This window comes from Pinus tabuliformis, chromosome 6, assembly GCF_031772625.1.
Source record: "Pinus tabuliformis cultivar Carrire ecotype Pingquan chromosome 6, CPIR1, whole genome shotgun sequence".
In the NCBI taxonomy this organism is placed as follows: domain Eukaryota; kingdom Viridiplantae; phylum Streptophyta; class Pinopsida; order Pinales; family Pinaceae; genus Pinus; species Pinus tabuliformis.
Window position 1 is genome coordinate 701,671,956 of NC_142292.1, and position 21,338 is coordinate 701,693,293.

A 21,338-nucleotide genomic window follows, 5' to 3' on the forward strand; every position below is an offset into this window, starting at 1 on the left:
GGGAATCATGAAGAATCTAAAAGATTCCCTTGGAGGGTAATTTTTTACAGAGGCAGAATTATATCAAATTTATGCTCATTTTTCTCGATTTTCTGCAAAGAATATGATGGTGTCATTGGTTTCCTGATCTTAGCAGCAGATCTTCAGTGAACTTGCATAGAGGAATCTTTGTGGAATCATGAGGAATCTATAAGATTCCCTTGGGTCCAAATTTTCAAAGTGATAAAATCATCTCAACTTTATACTCAAACGAATCAGAATTTTGCTAGGAGACTGATGGCATGATCGGTTTTATGATCTGAGCAGTGGAATTTCATTCAAATTCCAAAGAAGAATCTTTGTAGAATCGTAAGGAATCTAAAAGATTCCCTAAGGGCCAAATTTTGGTAGTTTCAAATTTAAACTGACTTTATACTCATTTTACTCAGTTTTTCAAAAGGAGCATAGTGGTGAAGTCACATTCATCATCCGAGCAGCGAATTTTATGCCCATCTCCAAAAAGGAACCTTGAGGGAAATCTTTGAGATTCCCAAGTGCCGAGAATTGATGGTGTAAGAAAGGAGTCGAGTTTACAGTCATTTGACATGATTTCACGCCACGAATTCAACAGGGCAGTCCATTTCTTCAACAGAGCTATGCGTTTTCAGGCCATCCCCGAAAGTGGAGGTATATGATGCAATAATGCCATTGTCTTTCTTTTGATTTGCTGAGATGATGATTTTGATGTTGAAATCCATGTTTACCATTCTGTTGGAGGATACGCGTATGCCATTTAATTTGAGAATTTGGTATTGTGTCATGCTAAAGGAGGCCCATATGAGTGAGAGTTCCTATAGGAGAACGTCTCGTGGAGAGACATGCCACTCTATTTGAGGGATTTTATCCTTGTAATGAAAACTATTACACCATGTACTCACCATCATCTTGCAACAATTAATGAAGCAGCCTCCCCACTCTTAACACAGGGCCCGAAGATTTAACCTAAACTGGGCGAACTTCATTATCAAGTTGTGTGTGTTCTTTGTTGATTTGGGGTAGAATCGAATGTGCTCTAGCCATGAAAATTGGTGGAGAGGCTAAAGCACATGAGATCTCCAAGACTCAAAAATGATTTGGACAGATTGCACCCAGTTTGGGAGATATTAAAATAATTAATATTTTTAATGGAGTTCCTATGTCTAAACTTAGGAAAAATAAAATTTTAATGGGCATTAATATAAAACTGGGTTAGACGGTTCCAAAATTCATGGATCAAGCCAAATAGAATCTTATCCATTGATTAGAGATTTAATCTCAGTCGTTGATGGACCAATAGGAAAAGTATAAGAGGAGGCTTGAGGGTCAGTTGGAGAACACACCAGAGCGATCAGTCATTCATTTTTTTAGAGCAGGGTTGCTAAGCAAAGTTTAATCAGTGATTAGTAGTGAGGGGCAGTGAGTACGAGGCAGAGAGGAAGAGACAATACTGAGAGACCAGCGCACAAGCATAGAGATCGAGAGCAGCAGCCAGTCCAGACTACGTAGAGCCCAGCAGAGACAGCGTAGAGACCAGAGGGACTGCGTCATCCATGCAAAGGATGTTGGAGTGACGCAGATGGTCCCAGAGGCTGCGCAATGCCTCAGAGGGCTGAAACAGAGGGTCCTGGGGTTGAAACAGGTCAATAGAAGGCTAACGCAGAGGCTAGAAGGGCCAGTGCTGAGCTTCAGTTGTGCCGAAGAGGGTTTCGTGGGACAGGTTTTCTGAATACCTGTTTCTAAATATAGAGGTATTGCGACCGTGTATTTTTCTCTGTCGGGTGAGCTAGTTAGGCACCCAGTTGTACTCAGAAAGACTACATAATAATATAACCCTAAAAATAGTTGCACCGATTTTCCCGCATTGGCTTTTTCTAGGGACATTTTCCAAAAATAACGGTGTCACTTGTATGCTTGTTTTCTTTTAGTTGATGATCTGTAGATGTTGTGACTGTATTTTGTTTATTTTGGTATTTAAAATGTTTTAAATAACCTGTTCAAAATTTACAAGTAGAAGAAATAAACCAGCAAAATACAGATTAATTTTCTAATGGATAGACTTAAAAAATTCAACATGGTACCGGAGCGTGGTTACAGATCATAGGAGAACTGAAGGCATCAGCTGAGCAGAGAATTTGTAGCAGAATCAGTTGTCCCAAGTGACAGTAGGTTATCTTTGTAGAAGTGACAAAGGAAGGGTTGACGCAGAGGGACTTCATTATCAGTCTGGGCCAAAGAGAGGCCAACGTAAAGGCTGAGGAGGGTAGAGAGAGGCTCACGCAGAGCCACACAGAGGCTAGGAGGGCTGACGCAGTTGGTTGAGGGAGCTGCTTTTCCAGTGTCGGGATTGCGCAGAGCCAAAAGGCTCAATCCTTCAGTTGTTGGGGCGAAGGAAGTTGTGGGGAGTTTGTGGGAGCAAAGCTGGTGGGGTACTATGGTTAGAACAGTACCTAATAGGGCAAGACCAAGGTAGAGGAAGTTGCTGCTGAGGCGGATTTCTAGCCAAGGAATCCAAATCAGTGTTGCAGTTGTACAAACTATCGAAGAGGAGGAACTTGACAGTTCGTAGAGGGATTTCCAAGAGGGAAATCGGGATTGAGAGGGAGTCCACAAGAGAACTTCCAAACGAGAAGTAGAGAGACTCAGCAGGAGTCGAACCGAGAACTTCTAGGTGGGAAGTAGAGAGACTCGGATGAGTCGATAGAAGAGCAGCAAGATGGTCGTGAATTGGCTGAGAGATCAAGACAAGATGGACAGAGCATCCAACTTTGTGGTCTGGAAGGCCAGGATCTTGTCCATTCTTGACAGACATCATATCAAGGGCTTCACCTTGAGAGTGATGTCTATCCCAATTGATCCAGTATCTAATTAAAGGTACGAGGAGGCAATGGCTAAGGCAAAGTGTATCATCCTTGATGGGTCAAGGATCATGTGGTCCCACATATTGCTGAGAAGGAAACGACAAAGGATACGTGGAACACTTTGAATACATTGTACCAACATACTTGTGTGCAGAGGAAGATACTCCTAGAGAATTAGCTAAGGTCATACCAGATGCAGAAGGGAGAGAAGATAGATGTCTTCCTCGGTTGGTTGAAGGAGATCTATGTCCAACTGACTTCCATAGGGGCCACACCGAATCAGGAGTTGATGGTAAGGACCGTACTTAACACAATCTTTAAGGATTGGGAGACATTTGTCCAGAGCATACTGGGCAGGGTGAGTCTTCCAAATTGGGAAGAACTATGGGTGGCTCTTTGTCAAGAAGAGATCAGACGGCTGTCCAAGATGGGGAGTAGCAGCAAAGGGGTTAGGATCAAGAAGGAAGAGGAAGAGGATGCGGCTCTAGCATATGTAGGAAAGCAAGAGAAGAAAAAGAAGAAGGACCTCTCCAAGGTCAAGTGCTTCCATTATGGGGAACTGGGTCACTATGCGAACCAGTGTCTGAGGAAGAAGAGTAAGGGGGAGGCTTCTGACTCGAAGGCAGCGCCAGCGAGGGCGGAGAAAGAAGTCGAGGAGGATGACGATTGTGCCATGAGTTCTCATGTGCCACTTGAGAAGAAGTGGGGATACATCAAGCTATAGTTAGGAGGACTACCGATGATGAGGGGAAAGATCCTTAAGGTACCAAACCTCTTGGATTATACCTTGCTACTGGCGGATGTAGGTAGAGACGGATGCAAAAGAAGAGGTAGAGAGTGCTATAGTGAAGGAGTCCCCGGGTAGTGCAAGGCTAGCAGGCTACAATAGTGTGAGAGGCATAAGAGTGTTGCACCAGTGCAGGATGGCACAGAGAGGTGTGCAACGTTGCGAGATGCAGGGAGTTGTTGTAGCAATGCAGAGTTCAGTAGAGGGAGCACTTGTCAGCGGCAAAGGGAGCTTCAGCATCAGGAGTGTTTCTAGCCTGACAGGGATGTCGGAAGTTGGGAGGACCAGCTACTTACTTCAGTAACTGAGTTGCAATGCAGTAGCAGTATGCAGTAACATGATGCAGCATGAAGAGAGGGGATGCAGTGTAGATGGAGTGTTGGGAGGATGGACCAGCAACAACATGGATGCAGAGGGATTTGTCGTATGGATGCAGCAGTGGAAGTGGCAGGGCCATGGGTAGAAGTACAGGATGCAGAAGTGCAGAGGATGTTAGGCGCGGAGGCCTAGCATCAACACAGGGACCGATGTCGGATAATCAGGATGATGCTCAGTGTGGAGTATTATTAGAGCACATTCCTCGCTAAGAGGGAGTGCTGATTTGTGGTAGCATTGAATGTTCTCTAGCCATGAAAATTGGTGGAGAGGCTACAACACATGAGATCTCCAAGACCCAGAAATGGTTTGGAAAAATTGTACCCAATTTGGGATATATTAAAATAATTAATATTTTTAATGGAGTTCCTAAGTCTAAACTTAGGAAAAATAAAATATTAATGGGTATTAATATAAAACTGGGTTAGAAGGTTCCAAAAGTAATGGATCAAGCCAAATCTAATCGTAGCCATTGATTAGAGATTTAATCTCAGTTGTTGATGGACCAACAAGAAAAGTATAAGAGGAGGCTTGAGGGTCAGTTGGAGAACACACTAGAGTGATCAGTGATTCATTTTGCTAGAGTGGGGTTGCTAAACAAAGTTGAATCAATGATCAGTAATGACAGGTAGTGAGTACAAGGTAGAGAGGCAGAGACAATACTGAGAGACCAGCGCAAAATCAAAGAGAGCAAGAGTAGCAGCTAGTCTAGGCTACGGAGAGCCTAGCAGAGACAATGCAGAGGCCAGAGGGACTGTGTCATCCATGCAGTGGCTGCTAGAGTGATGCAGATGGTCCCAGAGGCTGCACAGTGCCTCAGAGGGCTAACGCAGAGGGTCTTGTGGTTGATGCACATTAGCAGAAGGCTCATGCAGAGGCCTGAAGGGCCAGCGTTGAGCTTCGGTTGTGTCGGAGAGGGTTTCGTGGGACAGGTTTTCTGAATACCTGTTTCCAAATATAGAGGTATTGTTGCCGTGTATTTTTATCTGTCGGGTGAGCCAGTTAGGCACCCATTTGTACTCAGAAAGACTGCATAATAATATAACCCTCAGAATAGTTGCACCTTTCTCGCATTGGGTTTTTCCGGGGACATTTGTCCAAAAATAACGGTGTCGCTTGTGTGCTTGTTTTCTTTCAGTTGATGATCTGTAGATGTTGTGACTGTATTGTGTTTATTTCAATATTTAAAATGTTTTAAATAACTTGTTCAGAATTTACAAGTAGAAGAAATAAACCAGCATAATACAAATTACTTTTCTAATGGATAGACTTAGAAAATTCAACATTCTTTGATTTGATGGTTGTCTTTATGTTTCCTCTTCTTTAAAGTATGCACATGTGGTTTTTCATACTCTTTCATATGAAATTATGCTAACATCACATAAGTAAAATATCTTGGTTAATTCTGGTAGTGGAGAGAATCTGGATCATGCATCTCTTCACCTTTCGATACAACAGTCCATTAGTGCAATTGATCAAATGAGCTTACAAATCATGGAACCAAGTGGGCACTTCATAGTGGCATGCCCTTCCATAATGGGTTTTAGAATGTACAGGTGTCTCCAAGTTCAAGAAAGATGTTAATCGAGGACCCTATTAGGTGGTTTCAACCTCTAAGGGAATGACATGTCCATGGTACATTCATTAGATGGTAGGTGTCACATGGAATAGTGATGGAATGGAGTGGGGCATCAGGGAAGGCTCCAAGCCACATGCCATGGTACATGGATAGTTATAATGAGGGGAAACCCACACTGAGTTGTATAGATGTAGGAGGGAGAAATCGTGGTACATGAGTTACCTTGGCTTTTGTTTTTCCACCCTTCTTCATATGCTCTTTTGCCTTTTATTGATTTTTCTTTTTATAACTTCTCGGGGCTCCAGGTAATGAGAGCATGATGTGAATGATATAGTATTGCATACCCCATTAAGGTCGGACAATTCATCGCCCACCAGGGGTTGGGACAATCATGGGTTCCTTAATGATGCAGGGGACCAATATAGGGGCCCTAAGAACCAGGGTGATGGCCATAATGATAAGGGAGTAGAGCTTATGTTGGCTTTTGCCCATGTGCTAAATGTGTATGTCCCGGCCATCTTTTGCATTTTATGGTACATTTCTTGTTGTAAGTGGCCAAATTATGGTTTTAACTTTCTTTTTAGCTACATCAACCTTTGGGGCATCATTTCAGGCCCAAACCAAAGTGTGGACAAGGGAAGGGGAAGGCTAATTCCTTGTGGACCCAATGGACAAATGTGGACCCAGATGGGATATATGTGAAAATTGATTAGAATGAGCGGAGGGGAGTGATGTATGTGGTGTTGGGAAGTGGGACCACAACGAAAATCAGGATTTTCCATGTAATGCCATTCCTGAAGGTAGTAGAGCATAAACGAGATCCCACAGGACTAAGATACAAGATTAAACACCAAGTTGGACAAGGGGACAAGATTACAGACCAAGCCCATTATTTCCACCGAATCCCCCTACTAATATGTCAAAAATTACAAGTCTAATTGTAGCAACTGGAAATGTATCCTTCTAATTGTAATTATGCAGTTTATTTGCTATAGAAAACAACGAATAAATCACACTGCAATTTTTCACCATAAAAATACTATGGAAAATAAAAGCGTTGTGTTGTCGCCTAAAGTGTACATTTAAGGTGCAATGCTCAGAGTAGGATTTGTCACTCTAATCCCTACTCACTATGTTTGGACTCTCTCCTAGCTAAGTCAAGGGGAGTAGTCCCTAAAGGTGTTGATGAAAGGGAAAACTTGTTGGAACAAAAAGTTCCTATTGATTTGTGGTAGCATCAGATGTGCTCTAGCCATAAAAATTGGTGGAGAGGCTAAGGCACATGAGATTTCCAAAATCCAGAAATCGTTTGGGGAAATTCCACCTGGTTGGAAAGATATTAAAATAATTCATATTTTTAATGGGGTTCCAAATTCTAAACTTATGAAAATTAAAGTATTAATGGGTATTAATATAAAACTGGGTGAGAATGTTCTAAATGATGAGGATCAAGCCAAATCTAATCTTAGCCGTTGATTAAGGACTTAATCTTGGTCGTTGAAGACTCAACAGGAAAAGTATAAGAGGAGGCTTGAGGGTCAGTTGGAGATACACCAAATTGATCAGTCAGTTCGATTTTCTGGAGCGGGGTTTGCTGAGAGAATCGAACAAGTGATCTGTTGCAGCGAGGGGAAATTTGGCAGACAATCGAGAGTACATAGCAGAGAGGTAGAGATAGCGTCAGAGAGACAACGTAGAGGCTAAAAAGGCTGACGCAGAGGCTGAGAAGGCTGACGCAGAGGCAGCTGGGACTCACGCAGAGGCTGTGGAGGCCAGCATGGGTGACATATAAGGCCAAAGAGCTGACGTAGAGAGCCAAGTGGCTGATGCAAAGACAGTAGAGACTAACAGAGCTGATGCAGGGCCTAGAGGCAGCACTGGGAATTTTCATGGGGAAGACTAGAGATGAGATGGTGACATGTTCATTTGGGGTAGCATCGGATGTGCTCTAGCCATGAAATTTGGTGGAGAGGTTGGGGCACATGAGATCTTCAATACCCAGAAAGGGTTTGGGAAAATTCTAAACAGATCAGGATATATTAAAATAAATAATATTTTTAATTAAGTCCCTAAGTCTAAACTTAGGGAAAATAAAATATTAATGTGTATTAATATGAATCTGTGTTAGAATGGTCCAAAAGACATGGATCAAGCCAGATCTAATCTTAGTCATTGATTAGGGACTTAATCTTTGTCGTTGAGATGTCAACAGGAAAAGTATAAGAGGAGGCTTGAGGGTCACTTGGAGAATACACTAGAGTGATAAGTCATTCTATTCTCTAGAGCGAGGTTTGCTAAGAGAGATAGAATTAGTGATCGAGAGATGCAGCTGAGGGGAATTTGAGTACAGAGAGACAGAGAGGCAGAGATAGTGTCGACAGAGCATTGCAGTAGCCCAGGAGAGTGACGCAGAGCCAGCCAGGGCTCATGCAGAGGTAGCCGGGAGCTGCGCAGAGCCTCAGAGAGGCTTGTGTTTCTAACAAAGAGGACTGATGCAGGGCATTTCAGGGCTGACACAGACCCATCTAGGGTGACATAGGGCTAGCGTGGGATAGAGAGGGGTTGACCCAGTCCAAGAGAGGCTGGCGCTGGGGTTTCTGGGGCAGATTTGTGCTGAGTAGCTACTGGAAGGATTATCCAAGGTTTCGGGTAGGAGTTTTGTCAGAAACTAAGAGGTATTACTGCCAAGGAAATTCTCTGTTGGGTAGGCCAATTTTGGCACCCAGATTGTACTCTGATATTTCTTAATAAGAAAACCCTCAGATAGCTACACCGGTTTTCCCACATTGTGTTTTTCCGGAGACATTAGTCCAAAAATAATGGTGTCATATGGTGTGTTTGTTTCTGTTTCTTTTAGTTGTTGATTTGTAATATGTTGAGCATGCACTAGTGTTTATTTTCAATATTTACATTGTAAATAACTTGTTAAGGAAAATAACAAGTAGGTAGGAATAAATTGGATAAAGTGCATGGAGGGTTTCTAACTAAGTAAACTTAGAAACTTCAACATGGTATCAAAGCATGATTGAAGATCACAAGAGGACTAAAGGACATCAGCGGAACGAAGCAATAGCAGCAGCAAACAGCGATCCTGAGGTGACAGAAGTTGTTTCTAGCAGAGCAGCAACAAGGAAGGGTGACGCAGTGCTTGCGTCATCAAGGGTGAGCCGGGAAGAGGCAACGCAGAGGTGAAGGAAGGCAATAGAAGCCTCACACAGAGCCATGCAATAGCTAGGAGGGCTGATGCAGTTGGCTGAGGAGGCCAGGTTGCGGTGTCGGGATTGCGCAGAGCCTAGGAGCTCTCACCTTCAGGTTGCTGGGGTTTAGAAGGCTGCGGGAATATTGCAGAGTGGAGTTGGTGAGGTACTGTAGTCAGAACAGTACCTGACAGAGCAAGGCCAGAGGAGTTGCTACCAAGGGTTTCTAGCCGAGGAACCCAGATCAGTGGTGCGGTTGCACAAGACAATCAGAGTGGGGGGCATCTCGACAGCGGCAGAAGGATTTCCAGGAGGCAAATTAGGACTCAGAGGGAGTCCAGAAGAGAACTTCCAGACGGGAAGTAGAGACTTAGAGGAGTCAAATAGAGAATTTCCAGGAGGGAAGTAGAGTAGCATCATGGCACTACACAGAGTAAGAGACCAGGATAGACTGGATAAGCATCGAAATTCGCAGTCTCGAAGGCCAAAATCTTATGCGTACTTGACAATAATCATGTCAAGAATTTTGCCTTGAAGGTAATAGCTATCCCAGTCGACCCCAATGATAATGGTAGGTACGAGGAGGTGATGGCGAGGGCCAAGAACATTATCCTTGACGAAGTCAAGGATCATGTGATACCACACATAACCGAGAAGGATATAGCATTTGAGATGTGGGAGGCTCTCAAGAATCTGTACTAGCATACTTATGTGCAGAGAAGAATGCTGCTTGAGAATCAGTTGAGGTCATATCAGATGAAGAAGGGAGAACCGATTGACACCTTCATCGGAGGACTGAATGAGATCCGAGATCAGTTGACTGCTATAGAGGTGACACCAGATCAGGAGTTGATGGTGAGGACAGCCCTGAATGTTGTCTCAGAAGATTGGGAGGTGTTTGTCCAAAGTATACTGGGCCGAGGGACTCTCCCACCTTGGGACGATATGTGGGTAGCTCTTCGCCAAGAAGAGATAAGACGGCAGTCGAAGACGGGTAGCAGCAGCAAGGGGATCAAAGTCAAGCAGGAGGAGGAAAACGTGGCCCTAGCATCTGAGGAAAAGCAAGAGAAGCAGAAGAAGAAAGATCTCTCGAAGATCAACTGCTTCCACAGTGGGGAGTTGGGTCATTATGCGAACCAGTGTTCGAGGAAGAAGAGTAAGGGAGAGTCTTCCAAGACTAAGGCAGCGCCAGCAAGGGCAGAGAAGGAAGTTTTGACAGACGATGATTGTGCCATGAGTGCACACGCACCACTTGAGCGGAAGTGGGGAGACATTGAGTTCTAGTCAGGCAGACTACAGGCGATGAGGGGCAGGATCCTTGAGGTACCCAGCCTCTTGGATTAGACCTTACTACGGGAGCCCCGTCGAGGAGTAGCAGGACTGGCTGAGTCAAGTAGAGACAGATGCGGATGGAGAGGCAAAGAGAGCTACAGTACAAGAGTCCCGAGACAGCATGAGGCTAGCAGGCTGCAACAGTGCAAGAGGCACAGGAGTGTTGCACCAGTGTAGGATGACACAGAGAGGTGTGCAACGGTACGAGATGTAGGGAGTTGTTGCAACAGCGTAGAGGTGAGAGAGGGAGCACTTGTCAGTGGCAGAGGAATCTTTAGTATCAGTGGGTGTCTCTAGCCCAATAGGGAGGTCAGATTGGGAGATCAGTTACTTACTTCTCAGTAACTAAGTTGCAGTGTAGCAGTTGGCAGCACGATGTAGCATAATGAGAGGAGGTGCAGTGCAGATGCAGTGTTGGGAGAAAGGACTAGCAGCAGCACGGATGAAGAGGGAGTTGTTGTACAGATGCAGCAGTGGCAGTGATAGAACCATGGGCAGCAGTACAGGATGCAGCAGTGCAAAGGATGTTGGGCAGGAAGGCCTAACATCAGCATAGGTACCGATGCCAGATGATCAGAGTAATACTCAATGAGGAGTATTGCTAGAGCACAGTCCTCACTAAGAGGGATTGTTGATTTGGGGTAGCATTGGATGTGATCTAGCCACTAAATTTGGTGGATAGGTTGGGGCACATGAGATCTCCAATACCCAGAAAGGCTTTGGGCAGATTCTAAATAGATCATGAGATATTAAAATAATTAATATTTTTAATGGAGTCCCTAAGTCTAAACTTAGGTAAAATAAAATATTAATGTGTATTATGTTAGAATGGTCCAAAAGACATGGATCAAGCTAGATCTAATCTTAGCCATTGATTAGAGACTTAATCTCGGCCATTGAGATGTCAACAGGAAAAGTATAAGAGGAGACTTGAGGGTCACTTGGAGAATGACAATGTAATATTGCAAGGAAAATGTAATGCCCACAATGATCAATCTGCCACAAAAAATAAAAAGTTAGAAAGATGAGATGCAAATATTAGTGCAATGCTTCAAATGAGATACAATCATACCAAGATGCTTCAAAGAATGTCAAGCCACTTGTGATCAATATTACTTAAGCACAAAATTATAACAATTCATTGAAGCATGTAAATAATATTCATTTGAAACAAAGTGCAGTAGAGAAATGCCAATACAAATGTCTATAGAAATTGCTCTTGATGTGAAATGAGTTAAGGATTAGATTTAAGGATATCATTTCACTTCACTTATGATATATCTTTAGGAGGTCAAAAGAGAAAATATGAATTAGATAAGCACAAGTAGTATTTTAGAGATGGTGGAAAATTATTTATAATGATTTTATAAAAATTTAAAATGAGAAAATTCCTCCCAAAGGAAATCGAGGAGTTTCCTCAAACTGAACTTGAGATGAAAAAATTATAAATATGATTTTACCAACTTTATAAGGAAACTCCCAAATAGTAACTTTGGTTTCCCTTTTAAAATGTATTTCGTTTCAAACCACTACATGAGATAGACCTGATTTACAATGATTTAGGGTATTTCTTTTCAAAAAGAAAATGATTTTCCCAAATGAAATCTGCTCTTAGAAAATTATTGATGTCACGGGAAAATACGCAAAAGGTCAAGGAAGAACTTTGCACCTAGGAGACAATTTAATTGTTGAATTCCCATGAATCGATTCTTCTTCACAAAAAAAACAAAAACAAATTTCCCTTTTCTGGCAAAGGGTATTGATGAAGTATACCCACGGCTAGGCAGGAAAATTAGCCGAAAATTTGATTAAATTTTGGAAAACATTTATGATATATTCCCCTTAAATCCAAGCCTTAAACCTAACAAATCTTTTGCCATTTTTCCAAGGCAGAATTTTTTTCGAAAAATGAACGACTTCTTTTGAGCTCTCAGCTAGGAGCCTCTGGAAAAAATTACAATTTAAATCCAAATTTTATGGTTTAAATCCATAAACATCAGTTATTAAATTGAAAATCGCTTTTGTGGTTTGAAAGCCATTGAGGATTCGAATGAACCCAGGAATCAATCGATGCAAGGTAAATGCTCAGAACATGGTAAACGCTCAAAAGAGCCAAGGCGTAAAGAGCAAGGAAATTTCAGATTTTGTGGAAACAAATCATTTGGGTCAAGTCAAAATTGCTTCGACAGATAAAACAGGAAAGTGGATTTGGGTAAACGCAAAGAAATATGAGGGCATTTTAAGGTGTAGGCTTTCTCGCCTTAAATGGGGACAAATGAGAAGAAAATCGATTAAAAGAAAGAAAATAAATAAGAGAAACAAAAATAAAGAAGAATCAATCATTTACAGTCCCACATCTACACCTCTCACTCGGTCATCAGATCTATATGTCAAAGAGTTGATGAAGGCCAGGACAAGGCTGGAGATTTTGGAAGCCAGAGAACAAGAAAGGGACCACAAAATTTCAGAGATCACAGTTGCAAACCGATGTCTAATGGAAGGTAATAGAATTTTAAAAGAACAGGTAACAATGTTACAAGAGGCTCTAGAGATAGGAAAACAAGAATGGAAAAGCATGAAGATAGCGTGGCAAAGCATGAAAGGATTAATAACAGAAAATAGGGATGTGATAATTTCTAAACAAACTCAGGTAGATACATAGGTATCTCAGCAAACAGACATTTCCAAAAAGAAGGAAAAAATGAACAGTGGGAAAGATAGTCCAAAAGAAATCGAATCTAGAGTTGAAGACACTAATGGTTACATAAGGACAGAGGAAGAAGAAGATGCAAGTGCTCGTAGAGCACAGGAAATAGAACACAAAGAAAGAAAGGACAGGAAAACAAACTTTATTATTAAGGGAATAAGAGATTATGGGAAGAATGAAAGTACTCTCAATTTGACAAGAGACTTTCTGAAAGAGAAACCACAATGGAAAGGGAAAATTTGCCAGGAAAAAAGGGTTGGGAGGATATGTGAAGAGAGGCCTCAACCCATAAAAGTCACCATGGAAAGCGTACAAGAAAAATGACAGCTTTTGGGCAAAAAGAAACTCTTGAAAGGCTCACACTTCTTCCTCGATCAAGATTTAACCAAAAAAAAACAAGAGGAGAGAAGGGATGAAGTGGAGAAAATTAGAACAACAAGAAATAAAGGGAAAAGGGCATGGTTGTACAATGGGAAAGTCGTTATTGCGATGTTTGGGCCTCCAAGAAAATCAAGGCAGCAAGCTGGCAGTAAAGAGAAAACAAAGAATTCAATAATAGAGACGAAAACAAGAAGAGCAGCATGGACGAAAAGGGGTGAAGACTCAAATTTGAGTCTTATGTGCCAAACTACGTAGCAGTCAAATCCTACCCATGTCTACCTAAGTTTAGTTTATTGGAATTGGAGAGGTTACCCTTGGAGGAGGGGACCTGGGTTAGGGCCTATTGCATAAGGTAGAGACATAATTTGTCTCACAGAAACTCATGAGCATGATGGTTGCAAAACTCATGTGTTTGACGGTTATTTGAAGTTGGCAGTTTGGAACAAGATAGCAAAAAATGGAAAAGGGTATGGGGTAATACTAGTTTTAGTGAAAGAAAAAGAAGGACGTCATATTCAGTTAATTAAAGAATATCCAAATTAATAATATTTATGGTTGAAAATATCAAAGAATGAGAATCACATAAGAATTGCGTCATGCTATTTTTCCCCTCAAGTCTCAAAAACTTACAAAAATAAAAGGCTTGACAACAAGTATTCGTATGCAGCGTTAAAACAAGATATTGTTGTGTACTCTTAGCAGGGAGAAGTACTTTTAGTGGGAGATTTCAATGCTATAACAACAAATAATCAAGCTAGCATTCTTTCTTGCAAAGAGGATAACAATCCTATTTGGCTCACTGAAGAGGAGAATCCCCAATGGGTGAGGTGTTCAGAAGATGACAAAGTTAGCAATCATTTTGGAGAGGAGTTGCTTACACTGTGTGGGGATTTCAACTTAATTATTTGCAATGGTCTAGATAGATGGAAAAGGTCTGGGAACTTCACTTGCAACACATACAATGGGGCAAGTGTCGTTGACAATGTGATGTGTTCACAAAGCTTAATAGAAAAGATAGACGGAGTTAGTATTGGAGAGCATATTTAGGACTTAAAATCCAACCATAACCCAATTTATATAAGGTTATCATGGTTAGAAGAAAGGCATCATAGGAGGAAAACCCAATGCTCTTGACAATCAGTATCAAGGGGCAAAATTCTTCCAACAAAAGAAAATTGTACTATCTTCAAGGCAATGTTAGAGAGATTAATTCGGAAGGATAAAACTGGTTTCAAAAGCTTCAACAGTCATGAGTTAACAAATATAATTCAAAGTGTACTTGAGAAGTTCAAAAGAGCAAAAAATAGGAAATCAGAATCAAATTGTTTTCCTGTAAATGCTTGGTTTGATGAGGAATGTGAAATGGCAAGGAGAACCTTGAAAAATGCAGGAAAGGAGAAGATGAATGTAAAGTTATGTAAGCAGATACTAAAAAGGAAAATAGATGAGTTCATGCAAACATGGAGAGAAGAGTTAATATATTTAAGAAAGAATAATCCAAAGCTTTTCTGGCAAGAACTGCAGCTAAGGAAGAAGCAAATTGAAAATAGCATTACAGCCAATCAATGGTTTGAATATGCAAGGCAACTCTATGAGAAAGAATTTGAGGCAGAGTTCCCCCCTAGAATCAACACAAATTCAAATCTCTTCACATTACAGGAGGTGGAGAATGGAATTAAGAAGCTGAAAACAAGAAAGGCAAAGGAGGTTGAACTTCAAGCAGAGTATCTAAAATGGGGAATGAACGCTCTTCCACCACACATCATGGAAATATTCAACAACATCATTCAACAAGGATTCCCAAGAGACTAGACAACTAGCGTAGCAATACCCCTCTTTAAAGTTGGAGGCATTAACAATCCATCCAACTATAGAACAATTATGATGAATCCTTTGTTTGCAAAGCTTTTCGGCAGCATGTGAGGAGACAAAATTAGTAAGTGGGAAAAAGTAAAAGAAAAGAGGGCAAGAGGGCAAGCGGGTTTTAGGCCAAAACATTCTACAGTGGATCATGGCATCACGTTGAGACACATTGTTGAAAAAGGTTGGGAGGACAAAGAAGAAGTATTTTGTTGCTTTGTTAACTTCAAAAAAGCATTTGAAACAGTCCTTAGGGATAAGTTGTGGCGTAGAACGGAAGAACTTGAAATTCTTGTGCATTATAAAGCCGTTATCCATAGACTTTATGAAGAAGTGAAAGTCAAAATTAAAACCTCAGCAGGTATTTCAGAAAGCTTTAGAAGTGACATTGGAGTCAAGCAAGGATGCCCTCTATCCCCTACTCTTTTTGGTCTATATATTGATAAATTGGAAGATTGGCTAAATCTGCAATGTGGAGATGGTGTTCGATTGGGGGAATTTGTGATAAAACTTCTTTTATATGGTGATGATATTGTATTGATTTCTAATTCGGCCCATGGATTCCAAATGCACTTATATTCTCTTTAGAATTTTTGTAGTGCAGTGGGGATGCAAGTCAATACTAGCAAGACCAAAATAATTATATTTTATAATAAAAGGAAGCAGGGCCAGCATACAAAACCTTCCAAAAATTTGATTCTACCTGCAAAAAAAATATCAGGGCTCCAGAATCAATGGCAAAACCCCCAAAAAAAATATTATTTTATATCGGGGGAAGATAATGACCATATGGGGCCTGCGGCTTTGAGAGAAAAAGGCACTCATGGGCTTGCGTATTAGTAGATTGACCCCTAAAATTTTACAGCGTGCTCACAAAAAATTTCAAATAAATCTTTGAACCAAATTCAAATGTCAGAAAACTCTTTAAAATTTTCGATTTTGGATGCCAGAGAGATTCTTCTTATGCTTGCAGTTGTCAAGAAAAAAAAATTCCAAGTCTGCAAAACCAAATCCAAGTCAGAAATAATTTTGGAAAAGACTTTTCAAAATTTTATTTTGAAACCCTTGAATGAAAGATTCGACTTTGCGTAGAGGGAAGCCTTAGAAATAGATTTGCAGTTCTAAAAAATTCCAAAAAAAATTAATAACCCATACCGCAAAGAGGGAGGAGGGTTTGGGTCTTCAAAAAAAATCGTTTTCTTTTTTATGAACCTAAATTCACCCGCAAATAATTCGTTATAGATCTATACTCTAAGTCTCAGATTTGGAAACATAAATGTGCGAAACGTGCATATATATATAGACACACACACACACACACACACGCAAGGGCTAAAAAAATATTTACAAAATTAAAATTACAATATCTATTTACAAATTTACAGAAAAATAAGTTCTTTAATAGTGGATGTATCAATGAAAGTGCTTTTAAAATAAGTAAAAGATTTAATTTTTTAAATAGATGATCTTTAGTAGAGTAAGAGGCAAGAAAACTCCCTTTAATAAAATTTTATGATGGGTTTTTTAGGAAACCCACTACAATTTCTTCGTTATATATATATATATAGACACACACACACACACACACACGCAAGGGCTAAAAAAATATTTACAAAATTAAAATTACAATATCTATTTACAAATTTACAGAAAAATAAGTTCTTTAATAGTGGATGTATCAATGAAAGTGCTTTTAAAATAAGTAAAAGATTTAATTTTTTAAATAGATGATCTTTAGTAGAGTAAGAGGCAAGAAAACTCCCTTTAATAAAATTTTATGATGGGTTTTTTAGGAAACCCACTACAATTTCTTCGTTATATATATATATATAGACACACACACACACACACACACGCAAGGGCTAAAAAAATATTTACAAAATTAAAATTACAATATCTATTTACAAATTTACAGAAAAATAAGTTCTTTAATAGTGGATGTATCAATGAAAGTGCTTTTAAAATAAGTAAAAGATTTAATTTTTTAAATAGATGATCTTTAGTAGAGTAAGAGGCAAGAAAACTCCCTTTAATAAAATTTTATGATGGGTTTTTTAGGAAACCCACTACAATTTCTTCGTTATATATATATATATAGACACACACACACACACACACACGCAAGGGCTAAAAAAATATTTACAAAATTAAAATTACAATATCTATTTACAAATTTACAGAAAAATAAGTTCTTTAATAGTGGATGTATCAATGAAAGTGCTTTTAAAATAAGTAAAAGATTTAATTTTTTAAATAGATGATCTTTAGTAGAGTAAGAGGCAAGAAAACTCCCTTTAATAAAATTTTATGATGGGTTTTTTAGGAAACCCACTACAATTTCTTCGTTGATGTGAGGCAAGGAGGTGAAGGTTCAAACAAGAACTTCTTCAAAACCTTGGTACTGGATCGTAAATTTTTCTACACAATCTTAAAGATTTTGTTAGATCTAGTAGGGGTAAGTCACACAGTGAAAATAAACTCTAGTGGTTCAAACAAGAATGCACTATATCTAGCAAATCAACAATGCTTCTAACCGAAAGATAGGTGCAAACAAACAAATATAAATCCAAATGGCTAAAGAATTTAACAAATTAATGCACTAGTAGAAATTATAAAGCATCTTCAGATTAAATTTACCATAACAAGCTTAAGAGATACACCATAATATCAGGCCCAAAGACTTTTTCTTTTTATTGATCAAAGAAAATAATGTTACGGAGCTTCCAGAGCCAAATACACCATCTAAAGATGATTACAATGAGGAGCCTCAAGCTCAATTTATAGAAAAATTGAGAGTTATAGATCCCTCTCCAAGTAGAAAATGGCTAGGTCCAAGAAGTTGCATAATTTTGACTTGATCTCGGAGGATAACAGCTGCTAGACACTTAATCCATGTCAAAACTAGATCATGTCCTTTGATCTTGATGAAGAAATTCGAATTCCATAATAATTCCCCTTTTCTTGGTCCAAAAAATATTATTTTGACCTTTTTTCCTCAAAAAATCATTTTTGACTTAATCACCTTGGTCCATAAGTTCAATCTTTGCTAAAAAAATTGATTTTTCCGTTAATGGAAGACCTTGAAAATTGGACTTCTTTTGGACCTACAAATTTTCTTCAACCAACAGAACCCAAAAAAAAAAATATTGAAAAAATAATTATTTTTTGGCCCCAAATAATTTCTTGTGGTTTTTTTTGCCTTAGATTTGGGTTCGTCAATTTATCTCTTCCTTGGGAATGACCACCTCCAAAAATTCGTTTTTCCACTTTGAGAGAAATTTATTTTCTCTTAATTTTAATTTTTTTCCAAAAACCAAAAGTAAAAATAATTTGAGGGGATAGACATAATTTCAACCCTCAAAAGGTGTCTAAACACAAAGTTGAGGTGTAATGGTTCTAATTATGAGTACTTTTCCGAGTTCAACTTTTACAATCATTTCATTTTACAATTTACATCCAAATTATTAAATTTCCTAACCAACTAGAAATTTAATAATTAAAAATAGACACTTAGACTCAACCAAATTCTACAAGACTCAAGACATGATCTAGTATGATGAAAATACATAGACTCGATACACTAGGACTCACTTAAGACATCACCATTGAATCCCACCCTAGCTTTGGGGGTATATCTGGGAGAAAAACTCTGTCGATTATCCGTGTTTACAAACACACATAATTCGGGGAGGTTAAAAAACTCCCTAGGATGAAACTCGTTAGCAAAAATTCTTAAGCTTACCTAGGTGTTTTACATGGCTTTATAGACATACTAGAATCATTTTTACAATGGCCCACTGGGTTACAGAATTTGGAGTTACAACTTTGATAAACTGATGAATGATGATGATGAATTATGGATATCTGACTGCTTGAACATGATGGAATTCCTTTGAAAAAATGTGTACTGCTATAGGGTAGTTGACACAAAGTGGTTGAAACACTGGAAACTGTGAAAAGCTACAGCAAACATAAAAAACGACAATTATTTTTGGAAAATTGTCCCCGAAAAAACCTAATGTGGGAAAACAAGTGTAGTAGTTGAGGGTTTTACTATTATGCAGCAGCAAAAATTCTGAGTACAATAAAATAGACGCCAAACTAGCAATATTTCCTTAGAGAAATACCGGAAAAAATATATGAGGGAATTTACCCTCCTCCAAAAGAAATCCTAGCCCTAATTGGCCATAGAAAAATGCACCGGTGAACCCCTGCGTCAACCTTTTGCATAGACCCAACTTGCACTCCTCTGAAACTACCTTTGAACTAGTCATTCTACCTGTAGCTACTGCTGGAAGTCACTAGCCCTGCCTTCTGGAAATTTTCCCAACCTCTGACACTTGAAACCTCCTCCTCAACCAAATTGAATTGCCCTCTTGAGGCTCTAGGCAACCCTTGTGCAGCCTCCTAGAAAAATAATACGACCTCCTCTTCTGACTATTCCGGAACCAGAAACTCCTTCGGAAATCTGCTACTCTAACCCTATTGCACCTGCTACTCAATCACTTGCTCGATCTCACTGTTGAATCACCCGCTACTTGATCACTTGCTCGATCTCACTATTGAATCACCTACTACTAGAAAATCGAATTGCCTTGATCACTGAGTATCTACACTGGTGTGTTCTCCATCTACCCCATCAACCTCTTCTTATAATCTCCAGTTGAGACTCCAATGACCACGATTGAATCTTAATTCCTATTAATTAACTAGTTTTCTTAAGTTAGACTAAGGAAAAATTTAAATGATGGTCAATTAATTTAATCAATCTATCTCTAAGTGGAATTTTTAGAAACAATCTCTAGGTTTTGGAGAACTCGTGCATTTTAGCCTCTCCACAAAGTTTGAGACTAGAACACCTTTTGATGCTACAAAAACTAACACTACCTCTTAGCGAGGAAGGTGTTCTAGTGTTGCACTACTACAACACCCTGTCTCTACATCATCCTCCCATACATGTTAAATGTCTGACAATTGTAGTTTCTTGCCACAGTTACACTAACTCCGATTCATCTACTACTGACTGTAGTTGAACCATGTTGCATCTGTGTTTTTGCTCACATTACATTATACAACCTATATTACTGTCAACATTGCATATGCACTGCAACCCAATTAACACTCCCTCTCATTGTTGCTACTACTGCTGCAACTGAGAAGTATCCAAAATACTCCAACTGAATCAACTATGTCTTTGTCCTGCAACTGCCTTCTAAGTCTCTGACTGCTACTAGCCTTTGCACTGTCTACTTGGAAATTTGCACTGTTATTGATTTTACAATGTGCCTCCTACATTGTTATCAACACTTCTCTATGCTCCTCAGCATCTGACTACAACTAGTCTGCAATTGTTACTCTAGAACTGACTACACCAACTGACACTGATCCTCTTGCTATTGAATATTGCAGGACCCTATAGCAAGGGTAATGATCCATGAAGAAACACCTATCCGATGCTCACCTCGATGGACCCTATCCAAACCTCTGCGCAACTCCGGACTAAAGCTCTACATCGCCCCACCTCTCTCTTGGAGGTATAACTACATACATGGCAAAATATTCCTCTAGCCTAGAGGAAAAATTATCGTTCTCTGTGGGCATTTCTACTTGATCTTGCTTCTCCTTCTTCCTCTAAGGACACTGGGTATTATAGTGGCCAAACTCGTCACACCTGAAGCACTTGACCTTGGACAGATCATTCTTCTTCTTTTTCTCTCCCTGCGAGCCTTATCCCTGAGTGGGACCTTTTTCTTTCCCTTTCAATGCAAGGGCCACATTTTCTTCCTCCTTCACACCCTTCGATCCTTTGTTACTTCCATTTATGGAGCTCTTTACTAGAGCTTGCCTCATCTCCTCTTGCGTGAGATTTTCCCACATACAGTCTCACCCAAGCAACTGATCTCATCCTAAAATGCCCTGAACGAAGGTCTCCAATTCCTTAGTGACACTATTCAAGGCCAAACACACAATTTCTGTAGGTGGAGACGACTCTCATACAACTGCAAGGTCATCTTGGATATCCTGAATTATGGTGAGATAGGGGGTGATGCCTTCACCCTTTTGCATTCGAACATTCCTCATCTTTTCCTTCAGGAACATCTTCAGCTGCTTAAAAGGATTCTGATATAGACCTGTAAGAGCATCCCACGTCTTTTTGGTTGTATTCTTGGCCACTAGATTTGAGACTATATGATCTCAAATTTCATCGAGAATCATCCACTTCACCTTGGCCATTTCCTTTCTA